We start from the raw sequence: 11,140 nt of genomic DNA on the forward strand, positions 1-11,140 counted from the left end.
TAGGACGAAGGCAGAATCTAGCCTAGTGGGAGGGTTAGTGCAAAGGTGTTCTATGGTTCGAGTTCACTTGTCTTCAGTTAGATCAACCTTACTTGGATATTGGAATCCAATGGCCTGGAAACTTCTTTCTTCTTCCTCAAAGAGGGCTTCTTAGGCAAATCACCTGAGGTCCAGGAGTTCAAGACCAGCCTCGCTAACATGACAAAATTCCATCTCCACTAAAGATACAAAAAGCCGGGCATGGTGGTGAGCGCCTGTAATCCCAGCTACTCGGGAGGCTGAGGCAGAAGAATCGCTTGAACCCAGGAGGCAGAGGTTGCAGTGAGCTGAGATGGTGCCACTGCACTCCAGCCTGGGCAACAAAGTGAGGCTCTGTCTCAAAAAAAAAAAAAAAAGGAGGGCTTCTAAGGTTGAGTAGATTCCCTCAACCACTTGGTGGAATTTATTTGTGATGTGTTGGCTGGAGGTGGAGAGAACCCAAAGGGACATGTATTTATTTAAAATTTTTATATGCCAGCTATCTAACCTGCGTCCCTAAATCTGAAAATAGTTGCTCCACCCAAGGTTTTCTTGTGATTTTGGTGCCAGGAGCATTGGTGGTAGGTTATGAGGTTTGACTTGGTTTTTGAGGCCTGGAGTTGCTAGGTCCAGAATCTCCGCTCTGAGTGCTCATTTAGAGTGAAATGAGAATGGCCATAGGTTTTCCTTCTTGCTTTAAATGGGGGAGAGGGAACATTTCCCCTTTGGCCATCTTGATAACCTAATCCCGTGAAATGAGTATTATTCTACCCAAGGCCACACAACTGATAACAAAGTGGCAGGATTTAGACCCTGGTCCTCAAGGAAGAGAATGAAGGACAATAGACCTGGATCCCCTTCCCTGAGGGAAACCCCTTCTGCCAGCCAGTTTAGGGCCCTGGATGGATTCCAGCTGTGCTGGGGAGCCAGCCTTCCCCTCAGGCCTTCAGGAGGATAGTGCCTCCCCTGTGTATCCAGGGCATGCTGAGGATGGAGAAGGACTTACCCCCAGTGGCTGCCCACTTTTCTACTTCCACTGATCCTTTGATTTTTTTTCTAGTGTGAGTTACAGATGTCTCCATCCCTCCATGGAGCTCTTTATCTCCTTTGTGACTGGAGAGGATCCATCTTACACAGGAAACCAATGTATCTATCCCAAATTTGGAGGGCCACAGGAGATGGTGGCCGGTTTGGCAATCCTCCCTCCACCAGCCTCCCCTTTTGCTGTGGGTTATCTGTGCAAATAGGATGAGGCCCAGAGATAGTTGCCCTGATTTGCTATTTCCTTTCCCCTCTGAAATCTGCTCCTATTCCTGGGGGCTCATCCAGACGATTACGATTCTGTAAAGGAAGCATGGGTAACATAAGAGCAAGCACAGGGCCTAGGGTTGGGGGACCTGAGTTTGAGTCCTGACTCTGACACTAACCAGTTCTGTGGCCTTCTACTGATTACTTCATTCTACAAATACTGGTGCCCACTAGGTGCTGAGCCTGAGGATACAGTGGTGACAAGATCCCTGGCTTTGGAGTGTTCTGAGTCTACTGAGAAATAAACAAATAAATCTTGTACAGAGGGAGAAGGGTCTATGATGGATGAAGAACAGATTGCCTTTTTTTTTTTTTTTTTTTTTTTGAGATGGAGTTTTGCTTTTGTTGCCCAGGCTGGAGTGCTATGATATGATCTCAGTTCGCCGCAACCTCCGCCTCCTAGGTTAAAGTGATTCTTCTGCCTCAGCCTCCTGAGTAGCTGGGATTACAGGCATGTGCCACCATGCCTGGCTAATTTTGTATTTTTAGTAGAGACGGAGTTTCTCCATGTTGGTCAGGCTGGTCTCAAACTCCTGACCTCAAGGGATCTGCCCGCCTTGGCCTCCCAAAGTGTTGGGATTACAGGCGTGAGCCACTGCACCCAGCTCAGATTACCTTTAAGATATATATCCCAGGTGGGAGGAGGCTGGTCAGGGGTAGGTTCCTAAAGCCAGGGCTTTTTAAGTTGAGACCTGAAGGACAAGGGGCAATTGGCCAGCTGAATCAATATTTCTTCATAAGATGAAAGAATTACACAGATGAGCCTAATACTTATTTTAAGGCTTAATCTAGCTATACTCCTGTAATTTTTTCCAGCACACAACACCCAGTGTGCTGTGAGTCACCCAAAAGGTGCTCCATAGATGCTTATGAACTGAAGGAATGGATGTGCGATGGAATCCAAAGATGAAACTAAAAACACCTACATGTGATTGGGCCCACTCCATTACCAGCTATCTGGCCATGGTCGGGGGAGAGTCATCTACAACCTCTTCTTGGACTTTCTCACCCCTGCTCCAGCTTCCTTTGACTACAATCTGAATTCCCATCTAGGTGAGGAACCATGGGTGACCAAAGATCACAGCAGGCAGGCAAGGAAGACACAGAGCCAGAACAGCATGTGACTCGGAAATGATCTAAGCTGCTAAAACTCAGATCTCAAATTCCTTAAAGGAGGTCTGGTTGGTGGGAGAGTGAGAGTGCCTGACAGGGAATCCGTGTTGGTCAGGGACTCTGCCACCAGCAGTCTTGGGGAATTCCTGGGTCATGTGGTCGGATGTGTGGATGTGCTGAGATATCTGGGCTGAGCTAAGCTACTCTCAATCCTGCCTGCCCCACTGTTGACTCCTGGAAGGGAAATGCCTACCCCCCAGCCCCAAGTCCCATGGCTGATCCATGTGTGAGGGGTCATGGGAGAAAGCTGTTTATTGGATCTACTATGTGCTGTGCTGGGGAAACAAGTGGGAACAAATGTCTGTCCTTGTCCTTAAACACTTCACAATCTGTGTGTGTGTCTGTAGGGGAGTAAGGGTGGGTCCAGACTGGTAAAAGGGGATTTGAAAGCAGCTCAGAGTGTGGACTGCTATGATGTGTCCTGGTGGGAGCAGGGTGCAGGCAGGAACACAGGTGAGAGGCACCAAGGCCATACTATGGGGGTCAGGTGAGGGTTCGGAGCAGGTAAGGCAGATCTCAGATAACCTGTAAGATGAGTCTTGAGCCCTGAGGATGAATTACAGCCTGTAGTATTCCCCACCTCCCCGCCAAGAGAGGGATGCAAATCCTGTTAGTCGCTGGTAAATTGGGAAGCCTAGCTCAAAGCTGCCCTCTTCTGACCAAACTAAGCCTAGCATGTTTTATGGGATGCCCAAAGCTGTGACCACAAGCAGAAGTCGGTTTAGGCCATTTGTTCCTCCAGTAAGCCACTCATTTGTTCATTCATTCATTCATTCATTCAACAAATATGGACTGAGTAATTGTAATAACAGCTATAAAAATACCTAACATTTATTAAGCCAGCCCTGGTTCTAAATTCTAAATTCTAGTACGTCTTGCCGGAAGTTTGGAGAATTTTGTGCCACAAACACTGAAGACAGCCCTCAAGCTCTCAATTACCCTGAGAAACCGAATGTTATTCACAGACCAGGCCTGGGAGGGGATGTGACTGAATGAGAAGCTAGCTCTTCTCCCCAGGCCAAAGAGCTTGCCCTGTCTCCCGCCTGGAGTGGGAGGGAGAGCACACGCAGAGAGACAGGAGGCAGGTGTGCCGGGGTCCAGTTCCACTTCCACCACCAACCCATGCCACGCCGCAGCCAAGGACTTTCTCTTTTAGGGGTGGTTCCTTATCTGTAAAAGAAGATTTGGATAAACCAACTCTCGGTTTCATTTCAAATCTGCTGTAACTTCTCTGCAATATCTAAGCAGGGACAAATTAGAAATCTCAGCCACTCACTTTCTTTTCCCACCTGGTAACTGATTCCCTCAGTACTGGACATTTAGGAGCCCCATTCCATCTCGCATCTCCAGGCTGGCATAATGTTTTTGGCTCAAGAATCTGGCATCCTGGGCTTCAGGCTCTGCTGTAACTGTGACTATAACTCCTGTCTCCACCACTTCATGTATAAATAAGAACTATTCTTTTATGCAGCTAACATACTGTGTGCCAGCCACTGTTCCCTAGATTTCCTGTATTAATGAATTCAATCCTTTCTACAACTCTATGAAGTAGGGACTAGCCTATGATATCCTCGTTGGATGTGAGGAAGGTAAGACACAGAGCAATTAAGGGCCTATGCAGGGTCACAGAGCTGTCAAGTGGTGAAGCCAGATTGCCTGGGGACCAATCTGGCCCCAGAAACAGCACTCTTAGCCACCATACTTTGGTTTAGAGAGGATTCCTGCCTTGCCCAGAGTCTCAAGTACACTAAACTGCTCTGTGTCATAGTTTCCTCATCTGAAATGACTACCTCCTGGGTTTGCTGTGGGATGAAATTAGAAGTGAAGTCATCAGATTGATAGTTTCCCATCAGTCTGCCTGGGGCTTTGCTGGGCTCTGGTCCTCCCAAGTTCCCTCCCCCAATTTTGGCAGAGACACAAGAGTGTGTATGCCCGCCTAGTGTGTGTGTGACAGCGAGGGGTTATCAGAGTGCCCTGAGCTCTAGCTGATCTGATTTGGGACAGAAGACAGTTAAGCTCAGAGCTAGGAAGCAGTCATTGAAACAGCTCAGGGCTGGAGCTTTATGTTAAGGGAGGGAGGAAGGAGCTGACGACCTGAGAGAGAAAAGAAAAGGACCTCTTAACAACTCTTAATGCTAGATTTGAACACCTGAAGGAAGTTGTTCTGAGAGTTGGGAGGTGGAGTGGATGGATATATGTGTAGATTTAAAGTCTGGAGGGACCGGGCACGGTGGCTCATGCCTGTAATCCCAGCACTTTGGGAGGCCAAGGTGGGCGGCTCACCTGAGGTCAGGAGTTCGAGACCAGCCTGGCCAAAATGGTGAAACCCTGTCTCTGCTAAAAAACCAAAAATTAGCCAGCCACCTGTAATCCCAGCTACTTGGGAGGCTGAGGCAGGAGAATTGCTTGAACCTGGGAGGCAGAGGTTGCAGTGAGCCGAGACCGCGCCATTGCACTGCCAGCCTGGGCAACAAGAGCGAAAGTCCGTCTCAATAAATAAATAAAGTCTAGAACTTCCAGTCAATGTTTTAGAAAGGGTCTCCTTACCGCATTGTTAGTAGCAAAACCAGAGATTTTTCTCTTTTTCTGCCCTTCACTCCTGTGTCCTTTTCCCAGTCACGGAGGATGTATCACTTCCATTGCTGTGGAGTTGGGAAGTGTGGGTGCTGGGGAGTGGAGAGGGGGAAGCTATGCCAGCGACTGGGGAAAATTTTCATGGGATTCCTCCATGGGTCTTCAAGTACTTTCTACTAACTTGCTCTATTACATTGTAGTCACCTGAGATCCTTTGTGAGTAAAGGATGAGTAAAGAAAAATAACCCCCCATCTTTACAGTCCACCCTTTCACACTCACTATTTTATTGATTCTTCACTGACCCAAGTGAAGTCGGGGCTTCTGGTTAGATGTTGGGGTACAGAGGCTGTTGATATAGATGTGGCAGGAGGTACAATGAGCCTGGGAATGGAAGTCAGGAGATGAGGTGCTACACCCAACTCTGCTGCTTGCTGGCCACATGACCTGGGACAGGTGACTCAGTCTCCCAGCCCTTAGTTCCTAATTGTTCAAAGAAGACCCCAAACTTGGAGATACTTTGTAAGCTGTTAAAGGCTCCCCGGCAGGTGGGGGTTTATGGCGGTGGATACTAGGTCACTTCACACTCCATTTAAATGCTGCTCCCTATGAAGGGGCTGAGGGTCTTCCTCCTGGCCCTGCCTCCACTCGGCATGACCAGGCAGGGCAGGGCATGGAAAGTGTGCCCAGGAGGGAGGTGGGATAAAGGTGTGTCCATTTGCCACCCCCCTGCCCTGTGCCTGGCTCCCACTGGCAACCTGAGCCCTTGCCCTCCCAAGCTGATTCTGGAATGTAAACCCCAAGCAAAGCACATTCTTTAGCTGGGTCACCAGCTCCTGGCCCTTGGTAAGGCATGGCAAGAGCCAGCATTTCTCTTGGCCCCAAATAACACTAGCACAATCCGGTACTGAGGGGCTATTACTACCAGGCTGGGTTCATCAGCTGGTTCTCACCCACAACTTATGAAAAGCTCAGGTCTGACCTAGGACCCCTGAGAGTGCCCACAGTCAATCCCTAAGCAGGGGGAGTTGAAATATTGCTTATTTCCTGGATCTGGTTCCTTGTGTCATTTGTAGGCCATCGAGGAACTCAGAGGGAAAGGGAGCACCCTAAAGATTCCCTCAACGCTGGTGCTGCCTCTGGGCTCTTTGATTTCTGGCTTTTATTCAACTCAGTTGTTTGCTACATAATTAGATATCGCATGCCAGGCACTCTGTGTGATGCCCGGGGCCTATAAGAGTTAATAACATCATTACAGTCCTGAGAAGTACCTTAAAAGTTTTGTGTGCATGGGGATGAGGTGGGGTGGGGAGACAGTGGCTTGGATTCGCCAGGTACACCATTGAGGGGGCATTTTGGGCAGAGGGGACAGGCTGTTCAGGACAAGGAGACGAGGAACAGCTGGACGCATTCAGGAAGCACTGGGCAGAGGTAAGAAGGGGAGGTGGGAAGGGTAGGACTTCATGAGGATCCTTAGAAGGAGGCTGCTTACGCTCCACAAGGATATGGTCAGATCTGTAGACAAGAACAGAGGGAGTCTAGCAGCCATGTGGAGGGGGTCTGGTGGGGAGCCTGAAGGTAGGGGATGGAGTTGGGAGGCTACTGAAACTGTCCTCACAAGGGATGGTGACGGTCTAGACTAAGCTAGTGGCTGTGTGAGGGAAAGAGGAGGGAAGATAACGAGGTCACCTGCCACCCAGGGTTGAGCTGGTTGCCCCGAGGCACTGGGAGCAAAGGTTTGGGGTGGAGTAAGATGAAGTTGGAAGGGAAGCTCCAGTCCAGTCTCCTTCTCCAGATGGGCCCATCAGATCTGGAACAGGGGAGCCTGGGAAAGGGATTTGTAAATTACTATTCCCTTACAAATGATTGGTGTTGAGACTATGAATTGCTAGGCTGTGATTAGGACCAAGGCCCATTGTCTGTTGAATGGCAGGCAGAGTGCCCCAAGGTTCTGTGTCATCCTTCAGGTAAGGAAGGCAGGGTGGGCCACCTTGAGACAGTGCATGGGGCCATGGGGGTTCCCAGCCCTCCTGGCACAGCCATGTGCTCCCTTCCAAGGCTGAGCAGGGGAGGAGCCCCGACAGCCCACTGAGAAACCAAGCAGAGCAGAAGGCCAGCAGCTGGCAGCCTGGAGCTCCTTCCTGTCCCACTGTCCATGCTGCAGGCACGCTGAAGGGAAGAGGATAGATTTCTCCCCAAACACCTAGAAACCCATCAACTCTGAAATGTCACTTCAGGCACCAAGTGTTCAGATGAGTCTCTGGCCTCCAGCTCTCATCCCATGGACCCTCCTAGTCATCTATTTCCTTTTTGGAGGGGGGCAGTGGCTGAAGGATTATGCATGAAAAAAAGAAACTGTCTCAAGAGCCAGGAGAGTCCAGTTTGGCTAAATTAGGAACTGGGACTTCCCCTCACTAGGATCTTTCCCAGTTCTTCCCCTCAGGGAGCCATCCAGTCATTTACTCAACACAGGTATATCAAGTGCTGGTTCTTGGGAAGCTTCTCAGGAAGCTAAGCATGTGAGAGTAAGTGAGGAAGACTGGGTTCCCTGCTTCATGGAGCTCAGGAGCTCTTGTGGAAGTCACAGGACTTCTTGGGTCTCCATTTCCTCACCTGTAAAACACCTCACCATCTTTAGAAGGGTGCAAAAGATTCCCCTAGCCACGATGGCAAACTGCAGTTTGGGGTTCCGGAGGGAGTGGTGAGGCCTGGGTAACGTTGCAGCCACTCACCCCCTAATTAAAGGACTCCAAGCATGGATGCCTGCTCAGAATGTGAGTCTGGGAATGTGAGTGTGTGAGTGTAAGAGCAAAAGTATGTGCATGAACATGTGTGTGGAAGGGCATTTGGGTGTGTATATGATGGTGTAAGGGTGTAAGGTGTGTTATTTGATGCTTTCAAATGAGGATAAGTGTGTAAGGCATGTGTGGATTTGAGGGGTAAGAGTACAAGGTGAGTGTGAAGCATGAATGTGAGGTGTGTGTGTGAGCATGAATCATCCTGTGAACGTAAATATGTGAGTGTTTACATAAGGTGAGTGTGTAAGAGTGGGCGGTTTGTGGGATAAGCGCGTGTGAGTGTATTTGTGGGATGTGTGAGAGCGTGTATGTGACATGAGTGAATGTGCAGGCATGAGAGTAAGAAAGAAGGGGGAGAGTGTGGAGAGTGTGTGTGTGTGTGTGTGTGTGTGTGTGTGTGTTGGGGCAGGCGGGTCCAGAGTGTGCTGGCTGGAGTTGCGGGAAGCTCATCTGGTATGAAATAGCAGCTGTACAGGATCCGCAAAGAGCTCACTCCTGGAAAGAAGTACACTTTGCCCTCTGTGCTGTGATGGTGGGTTCTTGGTGCTCTGCTTTATGGAGTCAGGAACAGGGCTTCTCCCCCTTCTTTGAGCCAAGTACCTGCCTGGGGAGCTCAAAATGAACTGGAAATATTTGGGAAACAGCCCACAATTAAACCATTAAAATAAAAAGGATCATACCATGGGGGAACACGCAAACTCTAAAGACATTTTGCAGCTAACTGGCCCTTCCCCTTCCCCCAGGGATTGTCTCTCCCTCCTCTGTCACCACTTGCCCTGTGGGTAGAGAGGGGTGAGGTCTGAGAGGAACAGCCAGAACAGCTCCATCACACTTAGGCTGACCTGCCCCAAACCCTTCCTCTTGAGGCATTAACTCCCCAACTCAAGGTTTGCACAGACTCCAACGTGCCTTCTGAAGTCTTCACACCACTCCCCAAAAGGCCCCTTGGCTCAGTGTGCTTGGCACCTCAACTCTCCCTTCCCTGCAGGCTCACTTATAACAGTGGGCTCCTGTAGGGAGCCTTCCCAGAGGTGCTCATTCCCTAGGGGGCTCTTGCTTTTCCCGTATTGCTCATCGATCCGTTACATTGAGTTTTGAGTTGAATGACACCCCCCAAAAGATATATTGAAGTTTTAACCCCTAGTACCTGTGAATGTGACTTTATTTGGAAACAGGGTCTTTGCAGACATAGTCGAGTTCAAATGAGGTCATACTGGGTTAGGATAGGCCTTAATCCAATGACTGTTGTCCTTATATGGTCATGTGAAGATGGAGGCAGAGATTGGAGTTATGCTGCCATAAGCCAAGCAACACCAAAGATTACCAGCAAACACCAGGAGCTAGGAGGAAGCACAGAAGAATCCTGCCCTCCCCACCCCCACCCTGAGAGCCTTCCAAGAGAACACAGCTCTTCTGACATCTTGGCTTCAGACTTCTAGCCTCCAGAATTGTGACACAATCCGTTTCTGTTTTAAGCCACCTAATTGTGGTGTTTTTGTTAGAGCAGCCCTAGGGAACTAATACATATGGTCATTTTGATCTGCCCAGCTTGCCTGGGTCCTTCTGTGTGCCCTCCTTGTCAGCGTTTGCCTGAATCCTGCCTTGTGTTGTACTTCTGCTGGTGTTTTATCCTGACATGAAGCTCCTGCCCTTACTCATGTTTGATCTCACTCAAACTACAACTTGAGTTCTCTCTCAAGCTGGAGTCCTTTGGCTCAAAGCTTTGGGCATGGTCTGTAGGTCACATGGCGGCATGGATGGATACACTGATTCCCTTGCTATTCCCCCTACCATAGAGCTTAGAGACAGCAGCAGGTGAGGGGAGAGGGACACTGTACACCAAGCTGGGTTAGATTTTCATTCTTATCACTTATTAGCTGTGCCACCTAGGTTAGTCACATGGTTTCCAGTTCTCAGTTTCTTCTTCTGTAAAATGGGGATTGGAAAAGGCTAACTGTACCCTACCTCCCATGCAGGAGCTTTGCAAGTCATAAAGTCCAGTGCAAATGCAAGAGATTGTTAGAAAACAATCCTGGGGAAAGGGAAGTGATGGAGGGCGTGGACTAGTCCACTCTCCTGCAGTTCTGGAGCCTCCTGGCCCTCTCTGATTGCCCAGTAGATGGCCCTTCCGCAAGAGAAGGCCTGAAAAGCTTGGTCTGCATATTGTCCTAGGACTCCAACTGCAGCTGGGGTTCCTTCTGATTTTTTTTTTTTTTTTTTTTTTTTAGATGGAGTTTCACTCTTGTCATCCAGGCTGGAGTGCAGGGGCATGATCTCAGCTCACTGCAACCTCTGCTTCCCAGGTTCAAGTGATTCTACTGCCTCAGCCTCCTGAGTAGCTGGGACTACAGGCGCCAGCTACCATGCCCGGCTAATTTTTTTTGTATTTTTTAGTAGAGACAAGGTTTCACCAGACGAGGTTGGCCAGGCTGGTCTCGAACTCCTGACCTCAGGTGATCCACCTGCCTTGGCCTCCCAAAGTGCTAGTATTACAAGCGTGAGCAACCATGCCCAGCCGTTCCTTCTGATCTTAGATGATGCCTTAGTGATTTCACTTACTTTCTATTCCTTAGACAAGAACTTGGAATATCCCATGCTAGAGAGGCACAGTTCTGATCACACTGCTCTTACACTTAAAACCCTTAATTTACTTCTAACTTCCCACATGCATTAACTCCAGACTCCTTAACAAGGCATGTAGTAAGGCCTTTCTTGGTCTGCCTGACTGCATTTTGAGCTCCATCTTCCCACATCCCCCCTCTACATTCTCCACTACATGTTTTCCCCCAAATAAGCCAAACCCTTTCCCTCAGTGGGCTTGAGAACACCTCTACCTCTCCTTCAACAACAATGAAATAATAATGCAGCTACTCACTGAACACACATACATAACTTTACATATAGCAGGTAGCTCTTAGCCTCATAAGTGAGGCCTTATTTTGCACATTTTACAAATAAGAAAACTGGGACTCAAAGAGGTTAAGTAATGTACCCAAGATCAATTAGTATATGACAATCATGATTTGAAGCCATCTTTCTTGCTGCAAAGCCTGTGCTCATCCTCCTCTGCCTGGCTGGTCTTCCTCTTCTTTCTTTTTTCTTTCTTTTCTTTCGAGACGGAGTTTCTTGTTGCCCAGGCTGGAGTGCAATGGTGCGATCTCGGCTCACTGCAATCTCCACTTCCCGGGTTTAAGTGATTCTCCTGCCTCAGCCTCCCAAGTAGCTGGGATTACAGGCATGCACCACCACGCCTGGCTAATTTTGTATTTTC

This window comes from Trachypithecus francoisi, unplaced genomic scaffold (assembly GCF_009764315.1).
Source record: "Trachypithecus francoisi isolate TF-2019V2 unplaced genomic scaffold, Tfra_2.0 Lachesis_group5, whole genome shotgun sequence".
NCBI classification, from domain to species: Eukaryota; Metazoa; Chordata; class Mammalia; order Primates; family Cercopithecidae; genus Trachypithecus; species Trachypithecus francoisi.